This window comes from Larus michahellis, chromosome 1 (assembly GCF_964199755.1).
Source record: "Larus michahellis chromosome 1, bLarMic1.1, whole genome shotgun sequence".
Taxonomy (NCBI): Eukaryota; Metazoa; Chordata; class Aves; order Charadriiformes; family Laridae; genus Larus; species Larus michahellis.
Window position 1 is genome coordinate 189931593 of NC_133896.1, and position 19510 is coordinate 189951102.

Genomic DNA, 19510 nt, shown 5'->3' on the forward strand with positions numbered 1-19510 from the left:
TATCATGGGATACAAGTTCCATGTTTTCATCTAGGTAATTACTACTTTTGTCTGTTGTGAATTACAGTGTTGCCCATTTCCAACTGAAACCAACGCATTTATTAACTTAAGCAAGAAGTATTTGGGCTTCAAGTCATTAAGTATTTCAGAAATATAGGTTAGCCTATCTATAATTAGCATTCTTGATGATTTAAACATGGTTTGATGATTACTAAATTCATCATCTTTAAATAAACACTTATGACTCAGCATCAGCAGAATAGAGACATTTTCATCAACTAATTTAGCTTAAGACTTTTTGGCAAGCACGAATAGGAAAGAACTGATAGCTTTTATAAGATCAGTGAAGGCAGGAATAGGCATGCAAGCATGTTAACAAGTAAAAGGGAAAATATTATCATGAAACTGAACCCAGAATCATTGCAGACAATCGTTCCCATACTCCAGTGTTTTGCATTTTAAAGTGAGTAATCAGTAAGCAGACACTACATAGACAAAAAAAAGTCCTTATCTAAGTATCCAGGTAAGGGACCTACCCTTTTCTTATTACGATTAAAAACTAACATGCTTTAGAAGTCGAGTTGTATCTTGTAGAAGCTAACAGAATATAAAATGCAAAACATTTATTTCAGTACTTAGTGGTCAAAGAGGATGAAGCTAAGGACTTCTGAATCAAAGCTTTAATCCTACAATGGAGCCACAGTGCTCAATGGCCAGTGATGAGCAGGAGTCATCTCAGCAAGTCACCTGCTAAGCAAGCCAGGAAACAATGCAAAAATAAAATGCGCTGTGTATCCACAGTGGAAGAACATACAAAGACTGAAAGGACGCATGCCTGCCAAGATCCTCAGTGAACAAATAAAACCCAAAATCAGGTACTGGAATTATTTCATCAGCTCATTGTTGTCCAGAATTGAGACTTTCCCACAGCTCTCAAAAATCTGACCCGTATTTAAAGGCCAGATCCAGAACTTTACAGGTCATCTGAACTACAAAGTTCTGTTTCCAATACACTGGTGTCACACTAGGCTGACTGTCAGTCTTTCTAAACACTCAAAATTATTTTTTCCAAAGATTCATATAATCCTGTACATTAGTTTATTGATAATGCATACACACCCCAATAATTGCACTAGAACACAAGTCATTTTGCATATCAAGTCTTAAAGTCTGTTTTGTCTACAGACTCCTTGGAAACTTGGTTTGCATAACACATTCTTTCCAAAAGACTCCTCTGCTGAAATTAAGATATGGGGTTTTTTTCTTTTATTAAAGATGAGGCAGTTCTCTTCTAGTTTCAAAAACTCAATCTAATTTTTTTTTATCTTAAGTTCAGAGAGGACCCTTTCCTCCATCTTCATGAGGCAAACACACCTTTCCACCCTACAGATCTTAACTGAAATCAGTTCTTTCCAGATTTAGTAACCCCCTCACAGCTTTTATATATTGCATTGACTTATTTATTCCACATTGCACATTAAGATATCAGAGACCTTTAACGCTCTTTTCTAGTGTGTTACATCAGTCTTCAGCTGAATATTGCATACCGTTCCTCAAATAGCACAAGCCATTCCCCATTTTCCCCCTACATCAGTTGCTGTAAAATAGATGAGACCTTAGAATGATGCCGAGTGTCCAATGTGAGCTTCTCCAGAGGCCTGACCATATTTCAAAAATAAAAATAATAAAAAAAGGTGACAAGTGTATCTGTACTGGGTACAAGAAGATGGCTGAATACAATAGCATCCTATTTATACAATGCCTGTGACATTTTGAAACAGCCTTGCAGCAAAATATCTGAGGCTCCATAGAGCACAACAGCATCAAACATTTACTCACATGCTTGCTGCAAGTAGCTTTCCACTCTTCCTGGATTTTTTTTTTTTTTTTTGCTTTGGGGGTTTTTTTTGGTGATTATTTCCTCCACTCAAATAGGTGACTGAGGGAATTCATCAAAGCAAAATATTTTTTAAAAGCTGTCAACTTACATAAGATTAAACAATATTACTAAACAACAGTTTAAGTATCTAGAAGGTTTTATGAATGATGGCTTTTGTTCAGATTAAGTTTTTTACGTCATTAAGGAGAAACTTATTATAGGTTTAATATGATTTGCAACCTCCACTAAATCAAAATAGAGGACTATCCCAGGAACTGGAGACACTTAATTACATGCTGCTTGTCTGGATTTTTCTTTAGAGGATGCATTCAGGGAGAAGGCTTCAAGGTCAGATTTAGCACCCTGAATTTTGCTTAAGTATTCTAAAAATGAAGTGTAACAATAGTAAATAAAAGACAATATGCTATCCAAGAGATTTCATTAACAGTCTGAAAATCGACTTACTAGAAGTCTAGCAGGGGAACAATGCTGTCAAACACAGTATGCCCACTTAAAGTTGTATTTTAAACCAAATTTTATCTTCCAAATTATATATATTGAATGTTAGTATAATCTCAGACCTCAGACTTTCTGCAAGCTACAGCATCTGTAAACCTTTACAGATTTCTCCATTATTCCATTCTACTACTAAGTTTCTTATGCTTTTCATCAGCACAATACATTTGAAAACCAGAGTCAGTACGTCCTGAAGTAAATGATCTCAGATGTTCACTTTGAGCTTTAATAAGGAGAGATTTTTCAAAGAGCCTCAGCAGCTCTTCTCAGAGGAGACAACCCTTTGTTAGTAGCTGCTGAATCCATCAGCCCAAGAGGGGTGACACAGCCCCAGCTCCCCACCCCAGGGTCCAGCCCAGTATCGAGACTGAGCACAGGTCGCGCATAGGGGCACACACGAAAACACTAGCACAGCACACACGTACACGGCTGGTCACACGGGCCAACGCAAACTGAGCACGTCGGTAAACACAAGCAGCACCAACAGCCGCCTCCTGCTCCTCTCTGATCAGGGTGAAAGTCCATTAGGAGAACATATACATACGTGCACACACAGAGAATATGGATACCGCTGTAACTGGCCTTGGGCTTGCTCTCAGGCTCCCTAGCAGCTGTCCCCAGACCTTTGGTCTCCCTAGCTGCCAGCACGTGGCACGCAAGCCCCCTCGCAAACACACCGACACATTCCCTACAGATCCTTCTAGGATCTGGCCTTGGACTCTCTGTCTAGCCAGCAGCTGGCCCCCAGAGCCTCCTGCCTCTGGTTACTTCACGCACAGACAAACAGGGGTCTCACCAGAGCCCCACTCTCCCCAACGGTTGGCCTGGACACCCAGGTCCTCCAGACACACACATTTTGCCCGGACTTCACAGCCACTCAAGTCTCTTCTCCTACTCCCTGGCCAGTCCTGTATCATAGTCCCTGGCCATCACACACCGACATGTGCACCGTCACTCACCCCAGCCATGGGGCCCATCAGCCATGGTCTGACTCCAGCTGCTGGCACCTAGTTCCCCATAGGCGCACACAGTAGGGCAGCCCCTTACCCAGAGTTTAATGAGGAGACAGGACAGACTGCATTGATCAGGGCAGGGCATGGCCAGACAAATATGTTGTCCAGCCACCCGCTTATAACCAACCAGGTCATTTTATCCCTTTGTCCCTTTATTTTCCCTGTGGTTGTTCCTTCCCCCAACCTTGGTCCCTTCTCCTAAGCATCCCATGATGAGTTGTGTACAATCCCAAAAGGTTCTTCCCTATGTCCCACAGTAAATCCTACCATGACGCTATCCCCTCTTTCCCAATCTGCCAGCTGACCCCACAGAGCCTCGCCATTTACTCATGAAGTGTCTGTCACCCAGGTCCTCAGGGCTGACGATCTCCAGCCCTGCCACAAGCCAGCTCAGCAGGCTCATTTCTCTGATAAGGTTACGGGGGTTCCCCTGCCTGCCATTGTGCCTCAGGGCTTCTCTGTGTGCACAGAGACAAGCCTTTTAATCACACAACCTATCGCCTGTAATATTTCCAGACGGAACATCCAAAGCCATTCCAAGAGTATTTATCAGAGCCATGAAAATAACATTTCAAAGTTCAAAGCTAATGTGTTTGGAAAATCATCATGTTCACCACTTGTTTTAAGTTGTGGGGTTTTAGATTAAAAAACACAAGCACATCATTTATCAGGTTTAACTTACTCAAGCTGTTGCTCTTAAGTGTCAGGTGCTTGCTCATGTGTAATCCTAATAAACGTTTTCCAACAGTTATCAGGACACTTAAGTAATACAAAAAGCACCACATACCTTGTTGACCGTATCATATTATATTTGCTTTATAAACACTCATGACTGTTAATGTTATTGCTAAGCAACTGGACTATCCACCATACAGTATTTGCATAGCACTGTCTATTGGCAAACAAATGATTTTGAACTCTTTTAGTTCACAGTTCAGAATTACTCACATAAGTAACACTGAATAGATTATTTTTTTTAAAACTTTTGATATATTATCCAAATCATCAGATGACAAAAACCTCATTCACCACTAGCATTTAAAAGATCGGAACTGTAAAGAGATTAAAAAGTATGGGAGGTTTGGTTGTATGGGACTTGACAGGAAAGCTGAAGTTTTAATCATACAGCAGCTCCGCAAGCTAGAGGAAGCAAAACTAAAGACATTATCTGGAATTTGTCAAGTACCATTTTATGCCTAGAAAGTGAGGGAACTCATCTCTCCTTACTAGCTGTTACAGCAGCTGTAAAGATGCAAATCTGTTCATGCACAGAAGAAAAAGGAAGAGGAACAGACAAAGAGGAACCAGGGCTGTTTCTTATGTTCCAACTGAAAAGCTGCTCTCTTCCATCGCCTCCCACATATTGGCTTTGCCAGTAACCCTAATTCTGCCCCTTCTCTACCAATACGTGGTGCGATAGCTCTTTCCGATCCCTCATCATTTCCATTTTCTCTGAAAAGCAGAGGCTTATTTTTATTTGAATTAAAACCTCAGCATTTCCAAATTTTTTGATCCCAATGACATAATTTACAATATGGCAAAACAGCTACTATCACTGAATTACACTGTAATGCCCCCTCCCTGAGTTTCACTGATGTTAAATGACGCATTCACTTGTGCGAGAAATCATACAACAATTCATATTCCGAGAGCAATGAGCTTGGGTCAGGCTGGGCAACCCCACTAAGGGCAAGCAAACCAGGTTCTTGCAGGGTTTATACAGGGAGCGACATTTTAACAGCTGTATTTCAGTGAGGGGCTCGGAGCATCTCACGTGACAAACAAGTCGTGCTCTCATCACCGCAACGATGAGTTGAAACCCTGTCAGTCACAGGTACAGAAAGGTCAAATATACGGTAAGAGTCAGCGTAGCATTTTAAATGCCCCATTCTTCCATGCAGAAGCATCATCTCTGCTGAGCGGTGTAAGCAGCCCGTACACTGGCAGAACAGCAGCAGGAGGAGCTCACATATTCCTGTTACTGTCAGGTCAAAACAGTGGGTTATTTTAGAACTACTCCACAAGAGACACGTTTAAAATAGACAGGTGAATGATGTGAATTTGGAGTGGTGGGTGAGACTGCAAAAATTCTGATTACCAAGTGTCTGGAATTGAATGCTCCACTAGCTAGAGATTAACCCAAATATTAGTTAGGCAGGTTTTCTACGCACAGAGCTTCAGAAAGTCTACGGCCGCCCACACAACCATATGTTTAGGTTATACCAGACATTGCCAACATAAATCACCTTATTTTTTGGTCTGATCCTTCCCTCATCATTATTGATTTCTTACCTGTACTATTATCAGGGAAGCTATGGAATCAGTGTTAACTGCCTACAGCTCAGCATGGACATAAGTGCAAAGAATCACACAGAAGAGGATATACAAAGATCACACAAGAGAATCTACAACAGATTTAAGTCGCCTTTGCACAAACACTGACCTGTTAGCACTGTTTGTGAAGTTCTAGGACAGAGAATATCTTTTCTGTCTTGAACATGAGAGAGTTTGCTTATAGAAGTCCACATTACAACAGCTGGGGTAGAGGGAGCAAGAAGTGGCAAGAAGGATGTCATACCCACCAAGTGGAAGTGGGTAGCCAAAACGGAAGAATATTGCTACCCTTTTATAAAGGAAAAAAAAACAAACCTTCCAAGGTGACACTGTCAAAATTTTAAAGCATACAGCTAACAGCAAGAAATAGAAGTAGACAGAATAAGGCTGAGGACAAAAGACACAACTCCCTACCTCTCCAGCCTTACAATGTCTAATTAACATGCACTGCATTAGTAAAAACAAGTTCCTAGTACAAGAATTAATTTAAATAATCACTTCCTCAGGTTAGATAGTTTTATGAAACAATACATATTTAATATTTCTGCAATGACAATACCTGGCATCATACAGGCCTGAAGTCTCTGTGGATAATGCACTAGACATCAACTCTGTTTTCATGTTAAAACGTAAAGTATTCTGGAGACTACATCTCAATTTTTTGAGGGAGAGTCGGGGAATACAGGAGGAAGTGGTACAAGACAGATCCTTTAAAACACATTACATATGCTTACTCAGATCAACAGCCACAGGTTTTTAAGTTCTATCATAAAACCACATTACTTTTCAATATAACAATAAAAGAACAGAAACAAAAAGCATGCATCATCAGTGTCGATGGGGAACTACTCACATCCTGATATACTGGGATAATTTTAGGATTAGAATGCAATAGTGTCAAATTTGTACTCATTTAATTCCATTACCAAAAATAACAAGTTAGACCAAATTTAACACTATGTCCTGGCACATCCAGATTACGCTAGAACTTGGGATATCACAGTGGTAACATGAAGGCATGAAAAGGACCGTTTCAAGAAGGCATCTTTAGATACACATAACAGTCACACATGGCCTAAAATTCTCAGAAGGAAATATTACAGAAAGAATTAAGAGAATTTCATCAATTTCAATGTTGTGGATCAGAGAACCACGAATTTAAAGATCCCTAGTCCAACTGGTATGGTTTCACCACTCAGGTTACAGAGGAAATGACTAACATTACATCAACAAGCATCTGTTATACTTACATCAACATTATTTTAACTATTCTTTGTGCTGATTCTCCTTCCATGTAAAATGACAAGCGCAGTACTTAGTTCAAAGTATACATATGAGGGAACGAAAACAAAATTTTTATGGCTCAGCAAAGACCATTTCCTATTCTCACTTACACTTTCAGTCCTATTTTAAAAGGCAGTCAAAAAGACTTCAATAAATTACTTCACTAAATTGTGGTTCCTTTATTTTAACAACTAATCTGCTAAGAAGAACTTTTATTTGGTCTACATAACATCAAAATAAGCTCTAAAAAAGGACTGGTAGAAAACAAGAACTCCCGCCGCAGATTTGTGTTAGCACAATTAAAGAGTTATGACCAAGCTGTACAAGATGTTAAGTCATGTATCTGTACAAGCAGAAAACACGTATTTCTGCATGTGAAGCACCATCTGCAAGCAATAAGCTTCTCTATCTTATTCTGGCCTCCAAAACATGAATAATGGCCTTTCACACAAAAGAAACACAGCTGGAGGAGGTGCCAAGATAAACCTGGAGTACTTGTGTTTACTGTACCAAGTCTCCTACACAATCATCCAGAGTTCCCAGGAATAGCCTCTCCTGGAAGCCTGTATCTGCTTCTCCCTACACATGCCCCAAACTACACCACCTATTCTGATATGCTATAACGAATAGGTTTAGTATAACCCAAAAGCTCTTAATACACCCCAGGAAGAGAGACGTCCAGTTGAGACATTAGAACAGACCCTCTTAACAGCACTGGCAGGACTGCTTAACACCGCATTTAGGGAAAAAGCACTGCCCTACGCACTGTCAACCTTCCAAGCAACAGTGATGCCAAAAAAGCACGTGTTTAGAGTCAGAAGATACCCCATAATTTGCAAGACAAATACAACAGGCAACTATGTCTACCAGAAATACTGACATGCCCTTCAAGGGCACACCAGCTCACAGAGCATAAATTGAGACAAAGATTCCTAAAAAGGTAAGACACCATGAGTTGGTAACAGTGTTAGATAGCACCTGTCTACCCATGAGGACCATAACGTCTCTATGAAAATTCAGTAGCTACCTCTCGGGGAGACTGCACTGCAGTAACAGGTCCTCTGTTAACGCTATATAGAGTTCTTATGCCCTCCCCAAAAATGGGAAATTAAAGTGGTATTAATGAATCCTCTTGAGTCCTTAGATGAATGAAAGGTCTTTTTACAAAAAAATCTTTTTATAGATAGCCTCATTACTCAAAAGCATCTCCTCAAAATAGAAATCTTGAGTTGACACTCTTGTAAATAAAACACAGAAGCAGGAGTGCCGCCTCAACGTCTGAATGAACTTCTAAAGAAAAACAATTTCAATAATTTCTTCCTTCCAGTGGGACCTTTGGTCTTAGTCTTACATACTGCTATGGTTGTGACTGAGAAATACTCAGGTCCACCGTATCTTAAGTTTAGAAAGTACTGAAAAATTAAGTTGCAGGTCATGTTACGTCATTACCATTTCTAGAGGACATGATTCCACCTTCATCAAGCCCTAGCTTGACTTTATTCCAAGTTTCACTGAGCTAGCTCACACAGGTACTAAGCCATAGGAGTGGAAAAGCCACCTCTTGATAAGTACATCTAGTGTTGTTTTGTAACACAAGGAAATCCCTTTTAAAAAAAATAAAAACACATTTACAAATACTTGTTCTGACCCAGGCTTGCACATCTTTAAACAAGTTAGTAACGTATCTATTCTTCATCACTGCAATAGCTACCACAAACAAGCAGATTCAGCAACTTATTTCTTTAAACTTCACAATTTAAGATCAAGAAATAAAACCACCAAACACCACAAATGGTTTAAAAATCCATACTGCTTATATAAGCTCTCTCTTTTACTTAAAATACAAATCAGTGACCACCAAAACCACGTTAATGCTTTATTTTAAAATGAAAGAATTAACTGACTTAATGCCTTGTTAATCAGTCTGTGCTCAGCATTTAAACCTCACCGCCCTTACAGGGCAAGAGCATTCGGGTCAAGTCATAAAAGCAGCACAGAGGAATAACAGATGGCAAAAAAAGCTTCCTACAGCCCTGTTTAGTGACAGAGGAGAACCACCGCTGCAATGACTGATCACCCCTCCTTGTGGGGACCAAACCACATTAGTGCAGAATCATCACGAACGTAGCATAAAACTACTGTTTTGAAAAGCTGGGGGAAAAGTTATTTTGAAAGCCCTTATCTATTTAATAATTAGATGCTTGGTTTGATGGACTTCAAAAACAAGAAATTGAAGTTTGAGTCCCCAAAGCTGTTTAGAAAAGTGATATTCTGCACCAATACACTATATATTTACCTATATATATTTACCTATAGAAATATATAGGTATATCTATATATCTATTTATATAGAGGTAGATGCACATATCTCACTTGCACAGAAGAACACACCTGATGCTCCAACATGCTCTTACAGGCTGAAGGAGTTTGGAGTTGATATAAATTCATGCTTTTAACTTACCAAGCACTTAAGAAGATACCAAAAGTAATGGTTTTGAAGCTGTAGAAAACAATATCCTCTCTTGCTGAATGTTCTCACTTTAAAAATAGTTATCTGCATCCTTAACTCGACCTCCTTAAAACCAGAAGGAATAGCTTCCCCTGGAATCCTCACAGAACTTGTTACCTTAGTCTGCTTTCTGCAGGCAATCACATTAGTTGCTTTAGTTTGAGCTTATTTTGGTTTTAGCTTTCATTTTAAAGGTCAGTATGAGTGACTAGTGCTATGAGGCAGCTTTTTAAACACATTTAAGACATCAGAATTAAATTTACCACTTTTCTTTCACCCTTCAATATAAATGTCACACAATATACAGTATAATCTTCAAAACCCCCACAATCTACTGTTATTCAACTACAGATCCCTTTGTTACCTGACAGATACATACTTGTGTATATATATATGCACACCCCCACACATATAATGCTCACGGGTTGGAAAGATATATTTTGATTTCTTCTATATACAGGAGCATAACATTTGATATAAACCACTAAAAATATATGTTTAGTTCCCTTACCTGTAAGAAGGCCTTAATTTAGTAGAAGTCTAACAAACACACAGCTAAAGCTGTCATAGCACAGTAGAGAAAAAAAAACTTTTAAATATTTAACTAAAAAAAAAAAGAATCTTTCTACTACCTTTACAGGAGCAAGACACTACTACAAACCCAGTCAAAAAAAAATAAGGTCAGTGTGCTAAATAAGACAGGAACTAGGCAAAAAGGACAGAGAGCTTATTAAAAGTAGATGGTCTTCACCAGCAAAGCCTTACACTACTCCTAAGTACAAATTATTCCATTTAAAAAAACCCTCAAGCTGTGAGGAAGAAAACAGGGTAAGCCCCCCAGTCTCTGAAGATAATTATTTTTGTGTCTTGTTAAAAAGAAACATAGTATCATACATTATACTATAGCTCTCAAACTCCACCTTAGTGGGATTTCCGTCTTAATGAAATCCTTGTATGTCAGCCTATGCTTAAGTCTGAATTTCAAGGGAACAATTTTCAACTTTGGGTGCAAATGAGGAAGCTCCAGTTCATTTGGGGTGTAGATAAAAATCCCTGCATTATAAACCAAATTAATTAATACTTGTACTGAAATACCATCCATGGGTCTTATTAAATAAGCAAAGTCTCCTTCTTGGCATTGGGGGGGACGACCTTGTTACAGGTCAAGGCTTGCTTTTTTTTTAAAGTATCAAGGTTAGTGTATTTAATAAATTTGGAAAATTCATTGTTTTTAATATGATCCATAACCTAATTTATCTAACCTGCAGGAATTCTCTGATGGGTGGGGGGAGTTTGCTAAGTAAATAAAATCTCCTCATTGTGCCAGAAATTAAAGAGGAAACACAGGGGCAAAGAAGAGGGAAAGAAATACGGGACTCTGGCAGTTTTATTATATTTGCTTTTAGCTAGAACAGGAAAAAAAAAAACACCTCCTTTAGGCAACAAGGACACCCTCCTTGCAGAAAGCCAGTCACTATGTGATTTACTCCAGTGCAGTCCAACAAAGTTTTCCAAGGAGGAGTGTCCTGAGAAAAACCGAATATCACATGCCAATCAAACTGGTGAGACTATTCACCGAACCAAGGCCTTACACGACGTGGTTCTCAAATATCTCCACTCTAAAATTCTGCGCTCTGCACAGAGAAACAAATACGAACAGCTAGTCAAGTCATAACATCTTGCATGTACTTCAGTATTTACATAAAGGCAGAAAGGGGAGTTTCTTTATAAAGTACACTGAAACAGAGCAAGCCAGATTTTGAAACAGTAGGCACTCCAAGAAGGACATAAAACAGATGGTAGTTCAAGGTGACAAAATGTGACAATATAAACCATTCACTGCTTAAGAGTAAAGGCAAGTGAAAAACCTCGATTTATCTCATCCATTCATATATGGTGTTCAAGCCATTAAAAAAAATATTTAACTTACAAGGTCAGAAGGAATGGGCAAGGAGCAAAGCCCTTTCTATCACTATTATATTGCCACCAAGATTATAGTTTTAAAAAGTCTTTGAAGGAGGCAGAAAATTAATCTGAAACAATAACTTAAATTCAACTACAAGCAGGAATTTGGGTGTTAAGATTACCTGGAGAGACAAGCAAAATGCCCTGCAGCTGAAGCACTGCCACACTGGAAGCACTAGTTTGACTGCTAGCCATGGAGATACGCTCCAGTCTTCCAAGGAATATGCATTTTTGGAGAACAATATGAGGACTAGTCCAGGAATAAAAGCTTCCTTGATTTTTCTTAAGTATTTATTCTCTGAACAAATGTAGTATTACTGTTCATCTTTCCCATTTGCAAAGCTGCTTTATTAAAAAAACAGTGCAGAGCTAGTTAAAAAGGAAGTATTACAGAGACCTGACCAGCATACTCTTTCAACAGGGATAGATGGGAAAAGTTTCAAAAATGGATGCAAATACAGGGAAGAACATCTAAAAAAAATTTTATAAAATTTAGCACTAAGACAAGGGAACAGATACTTAAAAGATATCACCAGTACAAGTACAAAATGTCAATACAAAAATCACTTCTTTGAACACCCCTCAGCATAATACATAACAGAAGAAAGCATTATTGTTCCCTAAAATACCCAAAGAAAATAGTTTCATCTGGTGCTTTCTAAATACTGTTTAAAAAAGTTCAGAGATCAATTAAGCAACGTATTAAAAATATTAGTTGCATTCTAGGATACTAGACAGGTAAAACTAAGAAGAGATTAACACATGAAAAGCTAAAAAGTTTGTTATAGCCCATTCTCATTTTTACTACTACTCTTAATTTATTAGGAAAGGAATTAATGTAAGTTCTTACTGTAAATGTCCCTATTCTTATGTCCCCATCAATTTTTTTTTTCATCTGTTTTTAACTTCAAACAGATCCAACAGAGGGTTAACAGCTTCCGAAGATATACAAGCTCCTAAAAAGTTACATAAGGCTAAATGGACAAGTCCAGGAGCTCTTCTTACTTGTCCTTACTTTCCCCTTAAAAAAACAACCACCAAACTGCACCATTAACTCAACTGTTTTAGACACTATTAGGTGATAAACATAACCAGTGCCCAAGTCATAATAAAGCTTCAAATAGCCCCTTATGCTTTATCAGACAGCAGAGAACCTAACTACACAAGCTACAAAGCAATAGGAGTCCAGACTTCACTAGTGTCATTGCTTACGGGGGAAAGCTTAGCTGTTGCAAGTGATTTTCTGTCAAGTCTACAGCCTGTTAAGGGAGAGTTGCTACGTTAGCTGGCTGCTTGTTACTCTGCTTCCTGGGCTGTTCCAGTACCCGACTCAGCTTCAATTTCTCTGCAGTCCTGAAGTCATCCAGGAACATCCCATCTGTACACAGCAACTGTGCTGAAGTCAGCTGTTCCTCATTTACTCTTACGTGCTCTGGTCTGATTTCAGCTCTCCATGATTTATACACGTTCTCAAAAATGACTTTGCAAATTAATTTTTCATGCTTTCCTCATCTAATGCATGGTACTACCAGAGATCAGGAAAACATTTTAAAAGGTATTTCAAATTTTACTATTCTGAAAAGTTGCAAACTCATGTCAGCAGCAGGTGTGTGAAAATTCCCCTCAATGTAACAAATGAGAACAGAATTAAACTTCTACCTTAAGGAGCTGAGATTTCCTGATTTTATGACCTAAGCTTTCTCCCAGCCACAGGGAACCAAGCTTTGGAAAAACTTGTAAGAATCTGTTATTTATCCGTAATTTCTGCAAAATGACACGTCCAAACAGCCCTTCCATTCTTTCTGTAGCCCCACGCAAAGAGTACAGAACAGTGTCGTCTAACTTGTGTTTTGAACAAAGGTTTCCTACCAACAAGCAGCAGAAAGTTTGCAAGCTTATACTGCCTAGACAGTTAAACCAATGTTAATCAAGGTAACATCCTGAGAAAAGTGCATAAGCTGAATCCCATCATATTTTTACTAGTATTAAAACTATGAAAATACACTGATCCACCATATAATCTACAGCTTCTCCATAGCATTGTTTGACAAGTCTTTTGATTTTTCACCAAAAGGCTAAAACCAAAGACAGAGACGGGTAATTTCCTTATATGCCATGCCAATAATTCTGAAGATTACTTCAAATGGTATTACTTTCTGAAGAGTGTCTTTTCTGAATAGTAGTTTACATTTGCTGGCGATCTTTCTGCATTAATGTTATTTAATTTAGAGCCCACATTAAAATCACAATAATTCCATCCAATGAATAAACCTCAGTTCAAGTCAGCACAAACCGAAGTTTGGGGAAAATCTATTTAAATCACATTTGAATCTTCAGAAGTCAGTTACAATTACATTAAATACATTTACAATCATAAAAGTTTCATTATTTGTTCAAATGCTACTTACTTCGGAATTACAGATGATATCTTTATTTGAATTTGGCAAGAGGGGGTCAGATAGTGACCCCTCTCTGCAATCTCTTATAACCATCCATCAGGATTAATTATTTTGCCCCCATAAAAGTGATACCCATTTGCGTCTTCACTTACTGTACTGTCACAGAAGCCTAAATCCCACAGATTTTCCCAACCTCCACTTGATCAGTATATAGAAAAAGCAAGAAACATCAGTTTCCAGCAGGGAGAGAGAAAAGGAAAGCCACTCGTGTGACAGCGGATCAAGGAAATTAAACAGTATAGGACAATTCATTAGAATAGGAATTTTATATTCTTTAAAAAAGAATCAGCAAGTGATCAGGGAAGCATCACTATCATCAGTAAAAGAAACACAAACTTAATACGGTCTTCAAAACCATTTTTTAAATAATTGGTAATGCCTTCCATGCCATTTAGACAACCCAGCTTCTTAAGTAGCAAAACCCAACAATTCCTGAAACAACCCACCAACTCACCTCATGTTGCTGATACCAATTTATGGACCTGGCTTAGGAACTGTGCAGCCGCCAATTCTTCATAAAGTCCATGCAAGAAACAAAACTGGAAGGGTTCAACCGTTTGTTACCGTCGCTTTCAGAGAAGGCCTTTTTCCAGTTTTCAATTAAAAACACTTTTCTAAACTAACCCTTAAATCACATTCATTCTTTGAGGGATCAGTAACAGAGGTCTGCAAACCAATGTATCAATCTATTTTCCTCAATAAAAAAAAAAAGAGATGAAAAAGGACTTTTGTCACTGCTACCTTCTCAAATCCCAATGCCCTGCAAATAGGGCTGGCAAAGTGAAATCCAACTTAGAGCACACCCCTGCTGATGGAACTAGTCTGGCTTTCAGAAGTTCATAGAAAACTGTTGATCTTTTGTTACCCATCTCCCTCACTTTAAAGCAAGGGAATGTAAACACCCCAGAACCTACACTCTTTATTCTCATTTTCTTGTTTATAAAATCAATAACATTATCTGGTTTACAAAAGGAACACATTTTTTGATACATCTCCCTTCCTTAAACCACTCTAAACTGACAAAGCATCTCTCACACAAATGACAGGTTTAGCTCTAGCTGAAGCAGCAACATTAGCAAGATTTTCCCACAAATTTCCTCATCTTTACAGAATACTTTCTCACTCTCAAAGCATCCCGTTAACAGAGAAAGAGTTGCAACGTAAGCCACAGAGGGTGGATGGAAGGTGGAAAGAAGAAAGCCACTCTTTCAGGTTAAACAAGATAGCTCTTCTGGGACAGGAAAAAAGGAGCTGTCAACAGCCAGAATTTTATTGACTGGCTATGAAACAATTAGGAGGAGCTGGCATCTGGTCAAGAAGATGTAAAGGATTACGTAAAGTGAGTTAGGTAGCTCAAATGCTCAGGGAATCTCAAAGAGAATAGAAAGAGGAAAAACAGGAACACCACAAGTCTATCTTGCGAAATTCTATTAGTACTGGGGATTAAAAACCTCTAAACTCGTATGGTGTTTTTCCATGTTTCCTGGCATTCTGGAGTCAGTCAGAAGTGTCACTCGGTACTCATACAATTATGTTAAGTACAATATAAACAAGAAGAAAATGGTTTTAGACATCTTTATTATTAAATAACACAAAGGCAGGAGTTATTGCTCTAAAGATGTACCAAGAACCAAGGATTCCAGCTGCAAAACTCAGAGCATGATCATAATATGCTAACACAACGCTGATAGACAAGAAGTATCAAAATACTGACTGCAGAATAGCAACAGGTTTTCTGGTTTGGTTTTTTGGGTTTTTTTTTTGTTTGTTTGCTTGGGGGCTTTTTTTGTTGTTTTGGTTGTTTTTTTTTTCCCCTAATTGTGACTATGAAGAGGAGGGGGAAGTAAAGTAATTGTAGTAACTGAGACAATAACATTAGAAACAGTTCTCAGTGCCCCTGTTATTTTACTCTAAGTATTGAGCGTTCGTAAGTATTTAATGGTCATAAGTTTACTTTATACTACAGGACAAAACGACCAAAAACTGTGGCTGAGACGAATATACCTATTAAGGCACAAAAGATACCAAACCTTAAACGGGCTAGAAGTTAGAACAACAGGTATTTTCAACTAAAAGCACTGCTGGCACAGAACTCTTGCCACAGATGTTAGTATTTATTTCTGAGACTCAACAGATCTTCAGCTTATAACTTCTAGATTACTCCTGTTCAGCACACAATTCATGTCTGTACCTATAATAACTACTCAATTTTAAGGTCACCACATACATATTTCCACATATTGAATTTGATACATTAAAGTGCTTTCTCTTTAAATTTCAAAGTTCACAAGTGTTACTGTGGTTGCTTAGTTTAACACATGGATCTGACTATCAGTTTTCTAAAAATACCAGGTTATAAATTTAGCATTTTACTCAATAACCCCAGAAGCAGCAAGACAAAGTTTGATATTCACAGCAAAAAAAGGCTATTAAAAAGCCATCCAACAGATAGCCAAATTTCAGGAAGTCCAGTGAAAATGGCTCACTACATAAGTATGTACTTAAATAGCACCATCTGAACAATTATTTTTAGAATGTACTAACACTGCAACGCATTCCAGCATAGTAAGAAGTCTCAACTGCCATGAAGCAGTAGCCTCAGGGCTATGTTAAGACTGTTCAACAATTTAAATACACTGGTGAATTTAATGAGAGATCTAGGCATTAGTTAGAAAACAATGTTTTGTGGTAACTGATTTAAGAAATTAATTGGATTCAAGCACAAGCATCTGACTAGTTTACTCCAACTGCCTGAAGCAGAAAACAGGAAAATAAAACTGCTCTTCACCTACTGCCAGAGGGTCCAGTTCACCCTCCTGCCACCCCTTTTCACGCTCAGCTTCAGAACAAAGCTTTCCCGTTTCCTAATCTGAACATTAAAAGTAAGTCCTGTTCTTTAAAACTAATTTCCTATAGCAAAAAGAAAAGAGTACACGGGCTTGCGCGTGTGTTGTTCACTACTGCCAAACATAAGGTTTTTATTTGAGATCTCGCAAGATATTTAATTAAGTTTGACTATAGAAATCCCTTAGGGGGTAAACAATTAAAGCTTTCTGCTTTCTAACAAATAACTTTTCACTCTTAAAGAAAAATCTAAGATTTTCCACTTTCATAGCTCTCAAACACTTCCAATGTACCTTTTCTCAACACAAAACCACAGGAAACCTCAAAAGATGCAGTAACTTCCCGTATTGCCCTTGCAACATTTTTGGCTCAAATTTATTTTTAAGTAAACTTGGAGAGGCAGAAGCCTAATTAAAGACCATTTTCACAAGAAGCTTTATTATTTCTCATCATTTAAATGGACTATAAGTAGAAAAGGCTTTACAAATATAACAGTCTGAACCACAGCAGAACCCTCTCACAGATTCACGTGGCATCTCCTATGCAGGGGACAGCAAGATCCGATCACATTATTAGACCTGTAAACTCTTAAACTTGGTTTTATCGACTTGATCTTCAGATAGGAAGATGCCAGGTTTAGGTTTTATAAAAGACATCTTTATGACATTGTAACAAAAGAACCATGGGAAGCCAAACAAATTTCCTAAAGAATGATGCATTTAGAAGTAATTTTCTGCCTAGGCCTTCATTTCTAGGGTGGCTCTCTGTGATGGAAAAAGGAGTCATTTCTTTCCCAATCCCATTTTTGTCAGGAGATCCTGCTTAAGGAAGGCCAAGATCCAAACCCAGTCATCTTCCAGCAACATAAATGGCTCTCAAGATCTTCTGCTGAAGGCTTGTGATGCAGTATAAAGGTTAGAAGGTGTCCTGAAGCAATTTGGAGGGAATGAAGAGGGAGAGAAGAGTCACAAGATGCACCAAAGTAATAATGCATGTAACATAGTTCCAAATGACTTCAACTCAGCACGAAAGAGGAGCTGGTAAAATCTCCTTAAAATTTCATTGCCCGTTTTCAAGTGATTCCTTTTGCTAAAAATCAAAAGGAAATTTAAAATAAACTTCCTGTGCCAGCAATGACATAGCTGGAAAAAGAAAGGTCTGACTGTGGGCTACCGATGTTTGCAAGGAAGAGGCTGTTGCTCTGCACAGCGTGAAGCGAGGAAGGCAGAATTTACCTGAGCTGATTCTACTGATTCCCCATCTCCGGGCCTGAGGGACTGCCGATCTTGTGGGTTAGTAGCACACTCCCCTAAATCAGGGCATCCCAGTCTATTTCCTTCACATGGACAAAGAAACAGGACTTAAACCCAGCAGCCACAGGCTCCTCTGAAGGAAGAATGTATTTACATGTTTAGAACTGGGGAACTTTTTCAGTGCTGGGAACCAAGTTGGATTTCAATCCCATTTGGCGGCCTCCACCTTATTGCACATTCAAACCTAGCACTGGTGTAAAGAGACAGGGAGGAGATGAAAAGTTGCGTGGCTATGGCTGATATACAAACACTGGCCATACCTTGGCCCCAGCCACAAGTTTTTGCTCTTGACTTAGTTTCCTGTCTAGAAAAGGGTCAGACAAAGAATGTCACTAGTGCTTCAAAGAACTGAAGTACAAATATGACCCATGGACAGGAAGCTTAAACAGAGGCATAAAAACATACTTTCCAAGTGCCCAGGATATTTTTTTTCTCCTCTCTCTCTCCCCCACATTTTTTTTTTTTCTTTAAACTGCTCACACTCTTTCCCTCTCTCGGCCTAGAGAAGTGGAAGACAACATCAACAAAAAAAAGCATAGAGAAACAGCATAAAGTCCATCCTTCACACCTGAGCGGATGGCAGTTCAAAGGGGCCCTACCTACCTGCAACCCTGTTGTTTGCTTCAAGAACTGTGTTTGCCCAAGGAAAAAGAGACGAGCAAATCCTGGAAGCAGATCCTTCCCCAAAGGAAGTTTCTTTCTGAGTCTGCAACCTGGAGCTTTTGCTTGAGACTCAGTCCTCTGAGCGGATTCTTTCTTCAAACTCTCACACTGGTTCTTTACTTTTGTGGGCAGCTGGAAAAAGAATGAAGCCGTAGGCTGAGGCAGGGACTCCATACTTCCAGGATAGGGAGGCAGAAAGACTGGAGGGGAAGGAAAAGTGCTAGTTGGTAACTTCTTGAATAATGATCTGCATTCCCTCATTTTCTGCCACACAGAGACATACACATAGTCACTGCAATAGGGGAGGATGACAAGAGATGAGTACTAGACATGCAGTTTTCTCATGCTCTGATGCCAAAAAAAACCCCAAAGTGTTGAGCTTTGAACTTTCAAGACTTTTAAGACATCTACCAATAGATGAGATCAATCATAAGATGTTTTGTCCAGAAAGTTCTCTCAGTTTGTTACAAGTAGATGTAGGTGGAGGGGGGAAAAAAAAAAAACTAAAAACATTTAAGTGCTCGTTTCTTGGAAAAAAAAAATAATCCAAATCTCTCTTCTGTTCACTTTCTCTCAAGTGAATTAAAAATAGCATCTATTGCAATGCAGTGAACGTCTCCCCATAATCTCTTTAAGAAGAACAGTCATACTTACCTGACTGTTTCCCTCACCAATGACTTCCTAACCCCACCCCCAACTCTTCTGTAAAGGACTCAAATCTTCTACTCTAC

General features: G+C 38.7%; 1 protein-coding gene across 7 annotated transcripts in view; it reads right to left on the minus strand.

The window, feature by feature from the left end:
* Positions 1-19510, minus strand: part of TSC22D1 (TSC22 domain family member 1) — a 96320-nt gene that overhangs the window by 37584 nt on the left and 39226 nt on the right. For 2 of the 7 annotated variants that reach the window (XR_012584426.1, XR_012584425.1), the window contains 2 exons: positions 18720-18911; positions 15293-17730 (listed from right to left, as the gene is read on the minus strand). The exons of 2 other annotated variants lie outside the window; for them this stretch is intronic. The gene's annotated coding sequence lies outside the window, so the exon portion shown is untranslated. Of the gene's footprint in view, positions 1-15292; positions 17731-18171; positions 18190-18719; positions 18980-19510 lie in introns of those variants that run through there. 3 more of the 7 variants (XR_012584427.1, XR_012584423.1, XR_012584424.1) reach the window with 3 other exon arrangements.